The sequence below is a fragment of the Pinus tabuliformis genome, chromosome X, assembly GCF_031772625.1.
Source record: "Pinus tabuliformis cultivar Carrire ecotype Pingquan chromosome X, CPIR1, whole genome shotgun sequence".
In the NCBI taxonomy this organism is placed as follows: Eukaryota; Viridiplantae; Streptophyta; class Pinopsida; order Pinales; family Pinaceae; genus Pinus; species Pinus tabuliformis.
In genome coordinates, this window is record NC_142308.1 from 1016726756 (window position 1) to 1016740253 (window position 13498).

General features: G+C 38.0%; 1 protein-coding gene across 5 annotated transcripts in view; it reads left to right on the top strand.

The window, feature by feature from the left end:
- Positions 1-13498, top strand: part of LOC149143192 (putative mitochondrial import inner membrane translocase subunit TIM21) — a 376722-nt gene that overhangs the window by 278925 nt on the left and 84299 nt on the right. The gene's annotated exons all lie outside the window — the stretch shown is intronic.

The following is a 13498-nucleotide window of genomic DNA, read 5'->3' on the forward strand; positions in this document are numbered from 1 at the left end:
TAGCAGGGATAGTGATATTCCCTTTGACATGTTCTAGGAGTTCATTCTCCTTGAGAAGTAGATCAGTCCTTTTCTTCCATGCAAGAAAGTTATTGGTACCTACCAATTTATTGCTTCCCTTGCAAAAAGACATTGATATATATTCAGAAGGGGACATGTACTCACTTGATAGGTTTTGAGATGTAGTGGATTTGCTTCCTCCTTGAAGACTTGATGGCTTGCCTTCCTTGGATTTTGATGTTCTTCAAGTTGCCTTCTCCAAGTGGACTTGCTAGATGATGAGATTTGCTTGATGACTTGTAGCTTGGTATAGCTCTTGCTTCAATCTTCTCTTCTTTGTAGGTGCCTTTATGTAAGGCTCTTCTTCTAGCTTTGTAGACCTCCTGATGAATGATGAATTGTATACTCTTCTTGTCCTTGAAGTGATTGAAACTTCTAGGCTTGATGCATCAACTTTGTAGATGCTTCTCCCTTGATGAGTGTTCTTGAGATGCCCTTTCCTTGATGTGTCACCTTAGCTCTGATACCATGTTGAAGAATCTTAGGGCAAAGTAGTGTAGTGTGATTCTTTGTTTCTTGATAACAATTTGTGGAGTATTTTTACTTTTCCTTATTAGCTTATTCTTCTTCTTCTTCTTATTAGTGCATATGTTGTACTTCATCAAACTGCTACCAAAACATAAAAACAAGAACACAAGATGTTGGCTCTTTGCAAGGGCCAAAACCTCTCTTCTTTTGAGAGGAAAACCCTTTAGTGAATTTATTTTATTGAAGCTTATATTGATCAATGCCAAGCCCTAGACCCTTGACTAGAATATCCCCCAAGCACAAGTCAAGCCCTTTCTCTTTTTTGCACTTTGTTCCCCGCCACATAGGCTTCCTCCTTCCGACGCTTCGTTCTTCTTTCAACTTGTTAGTAAACCTTGTTGCACTTGCTCTAGAGGAGATACCTTTGATGAGATCCTTTTCCTATGATGATTCTGTTCTTGTCTTCACCAATCAATGAACTTGTATGACTGTAATGGAAGGGCTGTTATGACAGCAAGGACAACCTCTTTACCTTCGCACGTATGACTGTTTTCTTTGTGATTTAGACCTCTTCCTTCTTTGCTTGAGAGGGCTCCTTCTACGCTTGAGTGAGGGGCCTTATAGGCCTACTTAGATTGCCCAACCAATGATGTTATGTGACTGTGATGATAGTGCTGCAATGACCGCAGGAAGAGGCTCTGTTTCTCGCACGTGTGAGTGTTTTCTACCCTAGAAAATAGTCCTCTCAACTTCGACCTAGACTCCTCCTTGTACGCTACACTAGAGGCTCCCTTTCTTGTCACTTGATCACCCTTTTTCTTCCTTGTTTTCTGCGCTAATTTCAGAGCTATGAATGCGTTCTATTTGAGTGCTATAATGACCCTAATATATAGGTGTCTGCTTCTTCTTTTAGGCCGACTTGAGGCCGACTTGACTTTTATGCTTCAGATTTCTTCTTTTTAGGATGTCATTGCTTGGAGGATGCTTGTGACTTTGCTTGGAGGTATTCTTTTGACCATAATACATAGACATACAAGGTGTAACATGCCCTTAAGGCCTTCAACATTTCCTTTTGACTATTTGACTCACCTATAACACTTTAACTAGTGCTAGACATAGTTCAATGAGCAAGAAACTCATTGACTTATATTATAAAAAAATATTTCTTTTCTTGAATAAGTACAAATATCAAAAGTACATTTATGAAGACCGAACCTAGTTACATTTCCTTCAACACACACCGTATTGGAACTTAACAACTAAACTGTAAATGAAAATATTACAGAACATAGGTTGATTGGAGTAGAGAAGTAAGGGTTTTGCTTGTAGGAATTTACAGGGTAAGTTCCTCAGATAGAACACCAAAGGACACCGCTCACAAACAGATCATAGATCAATACACTAGTATTCTTGACGTGGTTAAAGCCCTCAAAGAGGGAAATAGTCCACGGCCTAAGTCAACACGGTCACTACAGGCAATTTATTAATGTAAAAGAAAGAAAATTTACATAAGCTTCTCTCATGAACGGTCACCCTACAAATGACCCTCCATGCTCTTTAAATAGAGATCATGGACCAATTGAGTGTATGCCACGGATCAAGTGTCAGTAATATCGATGAGAGAATGAACCGTCGGATCACTTCATGTCTAGAACATATCGTGACCGTTGGATTGTAAGTTACAAAAGTACATAGTAAAGAAACACACTTTACCTAACTCTACACTAGACCAAGTTATACTTAACTATTTCCTATGTGTTGGAATATCCTAACATCCCCCCTTAAGAACAACTTGGGATAAGATTGAAGGATGTAAAATATGATACAATAGAAGGAAGGAGGCATTAGAGCCTATCCTCCCTTAGTGACAACTTGCCAAACTCCAACCATAAATCGAAGTTTAGTAAACTTCGCCTTTGTGAGAGCCTTTGTAAAGATGTCTGCAACTTGATCATCGGTTGAACAATATTGCACTTCAAGAACACGGTCATGAATGAGCTTTCTGATGAAGTGCATGTGTATTTCAATGTGTTTGCTACGCTGATGTTGGACTGGATCTTTGCATAGTTGAATGGCGCTTTGATTATCACACCAAAGTGTAGTCGGCTGCTGCTGCTAAAAGCCAAACTCTGACAGGATCTGACGAAGCCACAAGGCTTCCTTACTAGCTTCTATGGTGCCACGATACTCTGTGTTTGTTGAAGAAAGAGAAATGGCACTTTGTTTCTTGCAAGCCCATGTAATAGGTCCATAACCAAGAGTGAAGATATAACCTGCAGTAGACTTCCAATCATCAGGGTCACCAGCCCAATCAGAATCAGTGAAACCAACCAATAGAGGAGATGCTTCTGTACTGTAATGAATCCCAAACTGAACTATACCTCGAACATAACGAAGTATTCTTTTAGCTGCTTTCCAATGAATTTCATGTGGGTTTTGCATAAACCGAGCAATAAGGCCAACAACAAAGGAAAGGCCAGGACGGGTATGGGTCAGACACAAAATTTTTCCTACAAATTGACGGTATAAGGTAGTATCAACTTCAATGGAAGTACAAGTGGCTAAAAGTTTGGTTCCAAATTGAAAGGGAGAAGGGGCTGGCTTATAATGTTCCATGTGAAAGTGGCATAGAAGATCACATGCATACTTGGACTGGGAAAGGGAAATACCTTCCTTGTATTACAAGACTTGAAGGCCAAGAAAATAATGCAAGTGTCCTAAGTCTGTCATTTCAAACTGCTTTTTAAGGCTGGACTTCACATGGTTTATAAGGTTGGGATCACTACCAGTAAGGATAAGATGATCAACATAAAGAACAAGAATGACAAGAGACTTACCCACTTTCTTGGTGTACACAGTATTGCTAGAGTGACACCTAGAAAAGCCAATATCTAAAAGAAAGATATCCATTTTGGCATACCAAGCCCGAGGGGCTTGCTTGAGACCATAAAGGGATTTCTTAGGCCGACATACAAGGCTGGAGTTTGTTTGTATAAAGCTAGGAGGTTGTTCCATATAGATTTCTTCATGCAAGTCCCCATTCAAGAAGGAAGATTTAACATCCATTAGATGGATTTCCCATTTGAAAGAGGCAGCAAGGGAAAGAACAAGGCGGATAGAGTTCATTTTGGCAACAGGGGAGAAGGTTTCAGTATAGTCAATGCCTTCAACTTGTGAAAAAACATTAGCAACAAGACGAGCCTTATGTTTATCAACTTTTCCATCTGGTCCAAACTTGGTTCTGTAAACCCATTTGCATCTAACAAGTTTTCTTCCCTTTGGAAGAGTAACAAGATCCCATGTATCATTTGCCAATAATAAACGATATTCTTCATTCGTAGCTGTGTCCCAATCTAGATGGCCTGAAGCTTTTGCAAAGGTGTCAGGATCATAATTCACTGAAGCTTGAGCCAATAAAGAAGAGGCTGTATCGAACTGAGAACGTGTACGTCGTTGATCTGTAGGATCACCTACAAGAGCACCTGCTGCATCCTGAGTAGCACAAACCCATTTTGGAAGCTGAGGAGCTGAAGGAGGATCCCAAGAAGGTGGGGGAGGATTGTCATCCTTGCTATCATCATCTGAAGAAGAAATATTTTCAGAACTAGAAGGGATAGATATTAGAGAGAGGTGGCACATTTGCCGAACTAGGCTTGTAGGCTGATATATTTTCAACAAACTTTACATCTCTTCTAATGATAACATTTTTGGACTCAGGTGGAAGAAGTCTATATCCTTTGACATCTTTAGAATATGCAACAAAAATACCTTTTTCACTCTTAGGTTCAAGGGATTTATGTTTCTCATTGGGAATATGGGCCCATGCTTCACTTCCAAAAACACGAAAGTGACTTACATCTAGTTTAATTGAGCTCCATGCTTCTTCTGGAGTGATATTCTTTAAAACCTTAGTAGGAGTGTGTTTTACTATGTAATTTGCACAGTTAATTGCTTCTGCCCAAAAATTATGACTAAGTCCTTTAGATTGAAGCATAGAATTAGCCATTTCCTTTAAGGTGCGATTCTTCCTTTTAACTACACCATTTTGTTGTGGAATATATGGAACAATATGTTGCATTTGAATTCCATGCTCAGTGCAAAAGTTGATGAATTTGTTGTTAACATATTCTCCGCCATTATCAGATCTTAACTTAAGAATTTGATGTCAAGATTGTTTCTCAACAAAGGCCTTAAAGGCCAAGAACATGTTAAATACTTCACTCTTGAGTTTTAAGAAGTATACCCAAGTGCGTCTAGAGAAATCGTCAATGAAAGTTAAGAAATACTTGTAGCTAGAGAATGAAACAACTAGAAGTGGACCACATAAATCATTTTGCAGAAGTTGTAAAGGGGCTGAGGCGTGCGAAGAGGCACGTTTTTTAAAACTATCCTGATGATGTTTTCCGAGTACACATCCAGAACAAACACCATCTTTGCAAGATACCATAGGAAGACATGTCACCATATTTTCTTTACATAGATTTTGAAGGGAGTGATAGTTTAAGTGACCAAATCGCTCATGCCAAAGTTTGCTCACTTCATCATTATGAGCAACAAATACCGAGGGAAGAGTTGATGACCCAAAGTTGTTAAACTTATACAACCTTGTAGAATTGTCAGCAATGCCAGTAGCTAAATCTGTCTAGGATCTCTTAGGTCCTTAATTACAACATCACGAGGTGAAAATTCAACGATTTTACCTTCACTTGAATGAGTTATCTGATATACAGATAGAAGGTTGCAGGATAAGGTTGGAACACATAATACATCATTAAATTGACCATTGTCTAGATGAATAGTTCCAGTGCCTACAAAACTAAGAGATCTATCATCACCAACATATATATTTTTGGTGTTATAATCATTTAAAGAAGAAAACGTGGCTTTATTTTTGGCCATGTGATAAGAAGCTCTAGAATCAATTAACCACTCATGAGAATGAGAAGAAGAAGATATATTTAGTGCATAACCAGACCGAGATGCTTGACAACCAAATGCAGAAAGTGTTATTCCTGAAGTTGAAGAGTGCTCCAAATGGATGTTATGCTTTTTCATTGCTGCTTCCAAGGCTTCCATCTTCTTAAAGCATTTGGATTCTATGTGGCCATCTCGATTACAAAAGTTGCAATGTCTATCAGTCTTCTTCCCTTTGTTTTTATTTGCCTTATCGTTTTGTTGAATTTATTTTTCATTTTGAGACTAAAAGTGCTTAGGAGCCTTAGTTGGTTTAGGACCATCCTTTTTAGTATGTTGTTTCTTAGGATTCTTTGAACTTGGTTGTTGCTGGGCGGCTAAGGCTTTCTTAGAAGAGTTTCCAAGGTTAAGAAGACCAAGATGTAAGAGTTTTTCTTGTTCTCTTATTAAAGAATCACAAAAGGCATCAAAAGAGGGGGACTTGTAGGTTTGTCCTTGATAAATAAAGGCTTCTCTAATAGAATGGAAGGTGGAAACAATCACATAGTAGGCTAGTCCTAACTTAGTAAGAATGGAATAGATAAGGCTACCATCTTCTTTCTTAACCTTAACACCTTCCAAGAGAAGTCTAAGGGTCTTGAACTTGGACAAAAAATTTTCAATGGAAGAAAAATTATTAGGGTCCAATGTAAGCAACTCATTTTCGAGTTGATGGGCTCTAATTTCATTTTTAATTCCAAAAACTTTATTAAGCTATTTCATTGCTTCATCATAGGTATCAAGTTCTACGATATGGAATCTAAGTTCTAAGGTCTGGAGAAATAGACATCCCTATCAACCCATGTGCTTGATCTTACTTATTTTCCCATTTAACTGCCTTATCTTCATCTTTAGGTTTAGACTCTTGGCTTGAGGCTATTCTATAAAGACCTTTAATTCTAAGTAAATGTTCCATGTAGGACACCCGTTGGAAGTAGTTGGTGCTATCAAGAATAACTTGGCATGGACTTTCCATTTTAACAGAAATTGACGCTGTAGATGCTGAAACTAAGTGTTCCAATGGAAAGATCTCGAAAAATTAGGCTGATTAAAAAAAATGCCCTGAAAACGACTTTCGGATGAAGAAGTTATGGTTTTTTGAAGAAATGTTATTGAAGATGCTGACAAAGTATGTGAATGTGTGGAAGTGAATGATAATGTTGTATTTTAAACAAAATCCCTCCTCTTTCCAAACTTAATCTAATTAGCTCACTTTTAAAAAAAAAATTATGTGACCCACTTTTATATACAAGTGAAAGTTACTTATACAATAGTACTTTATGAGCTACCCACTAAATTGTAACTTAAATAAAAAATAAAGAGACTTTAGAATTATAAGTGACTCACTTTTTATAATGGGTGAGAACACTTTTACATAAAGTAACTTTAAAACATAAGTTATATGTGCTTTTTGAAAAAGTAACTCAATAAAAGGAAAGACTTGAACTCAAGACCTCTATTCTCATAAAGTAACTTTGGACCAAGTGAACAAGTTTAAAAGGTTAATAATTTTTGGAAAAGAGGAAGGGTTTTTTTTTTTTGTTTTTTGTTTTTTGTTTTCGAGTTACTGAAGCTTTGGAGTGCGTGCTTACTTGAGAAAACCTTTTTTGCCTACAAAACAAAAAAAACCACACAACCCAAAACGAACATGCAAAATAAAACAAACCTTATGGTTTGAAGTTAGATTTCGCTGGAAACTAAATATTTTCCTCTATGTTTCTGATTTTTACAGATCACACTATGGTGCGGCGGAAAAGGGCATATGCATGTGGAAAATCCATCATTTCTGTTTCTGATTTGCCCAGATTACACAAAGTCGCGGGGCAAAGAGCATATGCAAAAATGAAAGGTATAGATCCGATAATAGAAAAACAGAGAGATAAATAAACCGAAATAAATAGAGAGATAAATAACTAAAACTGGAAATAAAGACTGTATACCTCCAGATCTTAAAAATGACATAGCTAGGGTTACCGAAAACCTTTTTGTGTGAAACGAAAGGGGTTCCTTGTTGGAACAGATGCTCCTAACACAATAGAGTATTCTTTTCGGTTGGAAAGCAGTCAAAAACAATAGATCTAGGAAACGACAATCGGATGCAGTTATATTGCCTTCAGATTTGGATCACAAACGGATGCGATCCTCAAATAGCTCTAATACCATTAGGAATTTATAGGGTAAGTTCCTCAAATAGAACACCAAAGGACACCGCTCACAAATAGATCACAGATCAATAAACCAATATTCTTGACATGGTTAAAACCCTCAAAGAGGGAAACAATCCACGACCTGAGCCAATGCGGCCACTTCAGAGAATTTATTAATGTAAAAGAAAGAAAATTTACATAAGCTTCTCTCATGAACGGTCACCCTACAAATGACCTTCCATGATCTTTAGATAGAGATGATGGACCAATCGGGTGTTAAGCCACAGATCAAGTGTCGGTAATACTAAGGAGAGAATGAACGGTTGGATCACTTCTTGTCTAGAACATATCGTGACTGTTGGATTGTAAGTAACAAAAGTACATAGTAAAGAAACACACTTTACCTAACTCTACACTAGACCAAGTTATACTTAACTATTTCCTATGTGTCAGAATATCCTAACATTGCTTGCCTAAGTGCTAAGGCTAGCAAAGGGACCTGCAAGACAACCTCTTTAGCAAAATATTAATTTATTTAACTATTTCATAAAGTTAGACTTAGGAAAAATTAAAAACTCTTAAGTTAACTTATGATTTAATCTCAAGCCTTCATCATGGTCTAATCTCAACTATTGAAAGTATCTCCAGAGTTTGGGTCAAAATTATGAGGAGATAGAGCGAGTGGCAAGTCAGTTGAGCACAAACAATGTGTCAGATCAACGAGAGGAAAAGACTAGGGTTCAACAGATCACAATGATTCAATGTTCAAGAGACAATCTTTATTATACCATATAAGAGAGAGAAGAGCATGCATGCCCATACTATTCGCACGCGTGCGCAGATAGCTTGATCTGCGTGGCTGTGCGACAAATCAAGTGCTTGGAAGAGAGATCGATTTGTCTCAGAGATGAGCAATTATTTTCTTGTGGAGAAAGATAATTGTTACCTTATTCTAATTTTATGAAGAAAACCCTCTTGCTAAACATAATAAAAAGACACAAAAGTCACAGGTTTTCCTCGGAGTTGGGTTTTCCTGGGTATATCTTGTGCTCGATGTGTTGAATGTGTTTGTCTTATGATTTATTTATTTTCCATTGTGCATGTTAAGTTAGAAAACCCAATGTTTTTGCAATTTAAGTTTCCAGTGCAACAATTGTTTGTATTTCTAGTTTTACACTTAGAAAATTGCGAATCAGTTACTAGGTTTTAAGGAAATTTAACATGGTATTAGAGCATAGCCTCTGATTGAAGGCCAAACACAGTTTTATCTTTAGGATCAGGTTTTGTGGTTTAGAGGAAGTGAGTTTATCAGATCGATTTGGGCTCTAGGTTTTTTGGGCAGTATGATTTGTTTTGTCCAGTGCAATTTGGCAGTATGGCGTATTTGGGTCTCAGGTTTGAAGGCAGATTAGACGGTGCATCCAGTTTTTGTTCATGGCATGAAAGGATAGTATTGGTGCTAGAGGAGCAAGGGGTTTGGGGCTAAGTTGCAGGAAACGTGGGCAGGGGGTCCGTTTCCCCAGGGGAAACGAAACGAAACTCGTTTCCCCGTACCGTACGGCCTGGAAACGCGTTTCCGGCCGTACGGCCACGTTTCCCGAAACGGAAACTTGGCCGTACGGCCGGAAACGCGTTTCCAGGCCATATGTGCCACGTTTCCCCCAAAAAAACACTTGTTTTTTAATTTTTTTTTTTTTTTTTTAATTTTTTTTAGGGTTTCCAGGTAGTAAATGTGATGTAAATTTAATCTTAATGTTTAAATGTTTATGTAAGTAAATGTATCATTCATGCTTTATGATTGCACATATATATAATAATAATTTTTAAATATTTTTAATATATATATATATATATATTATTATATATATTCGCGTTTCCCCGTTTCCAAAATTTGGGGAGGTCGCGTTTCGTTTCGCTTCCCCGTTTCGTTTCGCTTCCGCGTTTCCCCGTTTCGTGCAACTTAGGTTTGGGGTTTTATTGATAATGTCCCAGTTGTACCTTCTGACCCCTCAACAGTTGGATCAACATAACAAGATGGATGCCAGAGAGAGAAGAAGCATCTTGGAGGGAGTCTAAGACCACAATGTTCCTCGCCTAACTGGGAAGAAAACAACCAAAGCCATGTAGATAACCATCATTGGTCTCTATCAAGGATCGAGCGAGGCCATAAAGCTGGTATTGAAGGACAAGCTCAAGAATATTACAATGTCAAAGTCAGATTGTGTGGTTTACCTCACCAAGTTTCCCAAAGTAAAGGAGAGTTGGCTAGTGTGGGTGAAATAGTTCCAGATGGGGATTTCGTAAATTTTTCTATATTGGGTTTCCCCAAATCGTGGCAAGCCTTCACGGATGGGATATGTGCCTGAGAAAACCTTCCAAATTGGGAGCAATTATGGGGATACTGTGTCCAAGAGGAGATTCATAGACAAGCTGGGTTGCGTGTTAAGGCTGAGGGAGATGAAGAAAATTTCACTTTAGCCAACAAAGGGAGCAAATCCAAGGGCAAGAAGAGCAGTGGTGGTGGATACTTGAGCTCCAAGGGAGATAAGAAGAAAATTGATCTCAGTAAGATAAGTTGCTTTTCATGCCACCAATTTGGGCATTATGCTACTAAATGCCCTAATAGAAAGAAAGGGTCCAAGAAGGACCAAGCATCAACCTCTACAGAGATTGATGATTTCTCTATTCATTTTGAGAAGGAGTTTTCACTCATTGCTTGCATGGCAAGCTCAGTGGTTACTAGTTTATGTTATGTGGACAATAGTGTGTCCTGTCATATGACATGAAACAAGAAGTATTTCAACAAATCGTCAGAAAGGGACATGTAGTTCGATATTGAGATGGGAGTTGATGGGGGTTGAGGGTATTGGTACAATTCATTATGAGAGGGACTTGGAAACCCTCTATATCTCAGAGATGTCCTTTATGTATCCGGGCTGAAGAAGAATCTTGTTTCAGTTTCAACATTGGAGGATAAGGGGTACGAGGTGACCTTCAGATAGGGTAGGGTTTTCATAAAACCCTTAGACTCCAAGATGGCGAAGCATATTGGGATTAGACATGAGCCTGTACAAATTACAGTTTGAGACAACCACATCATTGATCAGTAGAGGGGGTCGTGACTTAGGGAGTGAGCTTGGGGAGTTATGGCATAGGCGCATGGGGCATTTGCACCATGGAGTGCTGAAGATTATCAAAGAGATAGCGACAAGATTGCCACAATGCATTGTCAATCAACATGAGGTTTGCAAGGGCTGCACACTTAGCAAGTATGCCAAACCATCCTTTCCTACCAAAGATAACCATTTTGCATGCTTTTTCCCAAAGAAACATTGACAAGTCCTGGTCATGAATCATGGCCTTCATAGCCCCCATAATTGATCAATTCTTTCGTTCTGCAACTTGATTTTGTTGTGAGTTGTATGGAACTCAGTGTTGAAAATATCGGTATCAGCAAAATAGCGATGAGGGTCCAAAAAATATCTTATCGGCAATATCGACGAAAATATCGGCAAGCATAAAAAAAGCATAATATATTCATTTTTTTTTTTTTTTTTTTTTGCAGATTTTTAAACATATAAAGCAATAACAACATGAAATAAACACATTGGCACATAAATATGAAGAAAGCACTGAAATATATGATGTCAAATAGAATTGATACATCAAAGGCGATACCAAATCCTGCTGATCCTTGATAAAATTGCAGTGTGAATATTTTGTTATTTTGCCATAAACAAAATAAAATGCATAATTAATTTATCAGTTAGAAGAAATATTTGCAGTTGCTACGTTTCAAGGAATTTTCATATTGTACTCTTCTTTGTTCTTCTCTCAGGGACGTCAGGGTTCATGAGGAAACCCTAGAAGCTAAATGCTAGGGTTTATGAGGGAACCCTAGGAAAAAATAAGGAGAGAGTGAGATTTATTGAATGTTCTTGGAGAGATTTCTCTTATGTTATGCTAGGGTTTGTGCCATACATGGAAACCCTAGTAAAGAAGATGACGTTGAAGTTGATGATGGTTCTTGTGGCTCTTGCTATAGCGCTAGGGTTTTTACCTTAGTAGAAGACATTGAGAGTGGAGCTAACATCTTCCATGATTTTGGAACCTTATTCTTTTGGGATGTAAGGCTAGGGTAAGATCATGGAGTTCTTGTATTCGTAATGATCCATGGAGGACTTAGTGCTAGTGATGATGCAAGAGTGGAAGACTTAGGGTTTGAGGATTCAAACCCTAGGTTGGACATGTAGATTTGGAGGTTGGCACTAGAATTGTTTTACCATGTACTTGTGTGATGCAACATGGCTAGGGTTAGCAAACCCTAATGAAGACAACCATGCTAGTGTTGAGAGTTTGTGTGATACAAGCTTCTTGTTGAAGCCAAGGAGGACTTGCCGGTGTTGATGCTTGCTTGTTGGAGATCTTTGGAGGTGGCTAGGGTTTTCATGCTTTCCCTAGCTAAGGTTTTGGAAAGCTTGAAAGATTGTACTAACTTTGTGATAAAACTATAGTGTGTACATGTACTTCATTCTTATACATATTTATGAAGTTTTCAGTTGTTTAATAGTTAATGTATTTGTAGATTTGATTTTCAGCCTCCATTGTCTTCTTGATCAAGTAATTTATAGCACTTATTGTTCATGCTGAGTTGACATATTTAAGGGCTAGGATTGTTGAGTGATTTAACACAGATATTGAAGATAATAGGGCAGATTTAGTACAGTAAATCTGCAGTAATTAAAGTGATTTCGGATCTGGTTTTTCCTTGAAAAAGTGTCCTAAGGGTTGAAAGTTTTAGCATCAGAGTTTTAGACAGCTTGAATTTTTTTACTGCCGTTGGGCGATTTTTTGCATTGTTGCACGATATTTTCCCGAAATATTGCCGATATTTCGGAAATATCGCGATATTTTCGGGGAGACAAAATATCACGATATTTTCTCGGTGATATTTCGTCTCCCTGAAAATATTGCGATATTTACGAATATCGCTGATATTTCGGCGATATTATATACACTGATGGAACTATTATCTTTTTCTTGATTACTGCCTCCTTGTAGAAATCCTTGAACTCGTTGGAGGTATATTCAACCCCATTGTTTGATCTCAAAATCTTGATCTTCTTCCCTGTTCAGTTCTCAACAAGAGCTTTGAACTCCTAAAACCTACTAAAGACTTCATCCTTTGTCTTTAAGAAGTAGATCCATGTTTTGCAAGAAAAATTATCGATGAAGGAAACCTAGTACATGCTCCTTATGATTGATGCTACTGAAATTGGTCCACGTCCATCTAAATGCACTAGCTCTAGAGTCCCCTTAGACCTATTCTCGCTACTTGAGAAAGTAGCTTTGGCATGCTTGCCAAGTGCACACCCTTTGCATGCTACTCTTCAATGCTAGACTTTGCAAAACTTGTGACTATCTCTGTCATAATAGGCAACAATTTGTAATGCAAGTGCCTCATCTGCTTATGCCATAAGTCACAAAAAATGTCTGTGTCATGAATTAGGGCTTAAATAGGCTCACCTTGTAACTTTTACAAGTCTCCTTCGCTAATAACCCCTATCACATGTGTTGCTTTTGGGTTAGATTTCTCTGGCCTGATAAGGACCTATCAATTCTTGAACTTTACTACATACCCTGTATCCTCCATAACTAAAATTGAGAGAAATTTTTTCTTGGGACTTGGAACAAACAAAACATCATCAAAGTCTAAAGAGTTAACTAAGAGTTAGAATGGAATGGTACCAACTCCCGCTATTGGGTACTTTGCATCATCACTAAGTTCAACCTAGACTCTCGAGTCTTGCTCTATTACACATGAAAATAATTCTCGAGATGATGCCATATACCAAGATGTTCCACTGTCC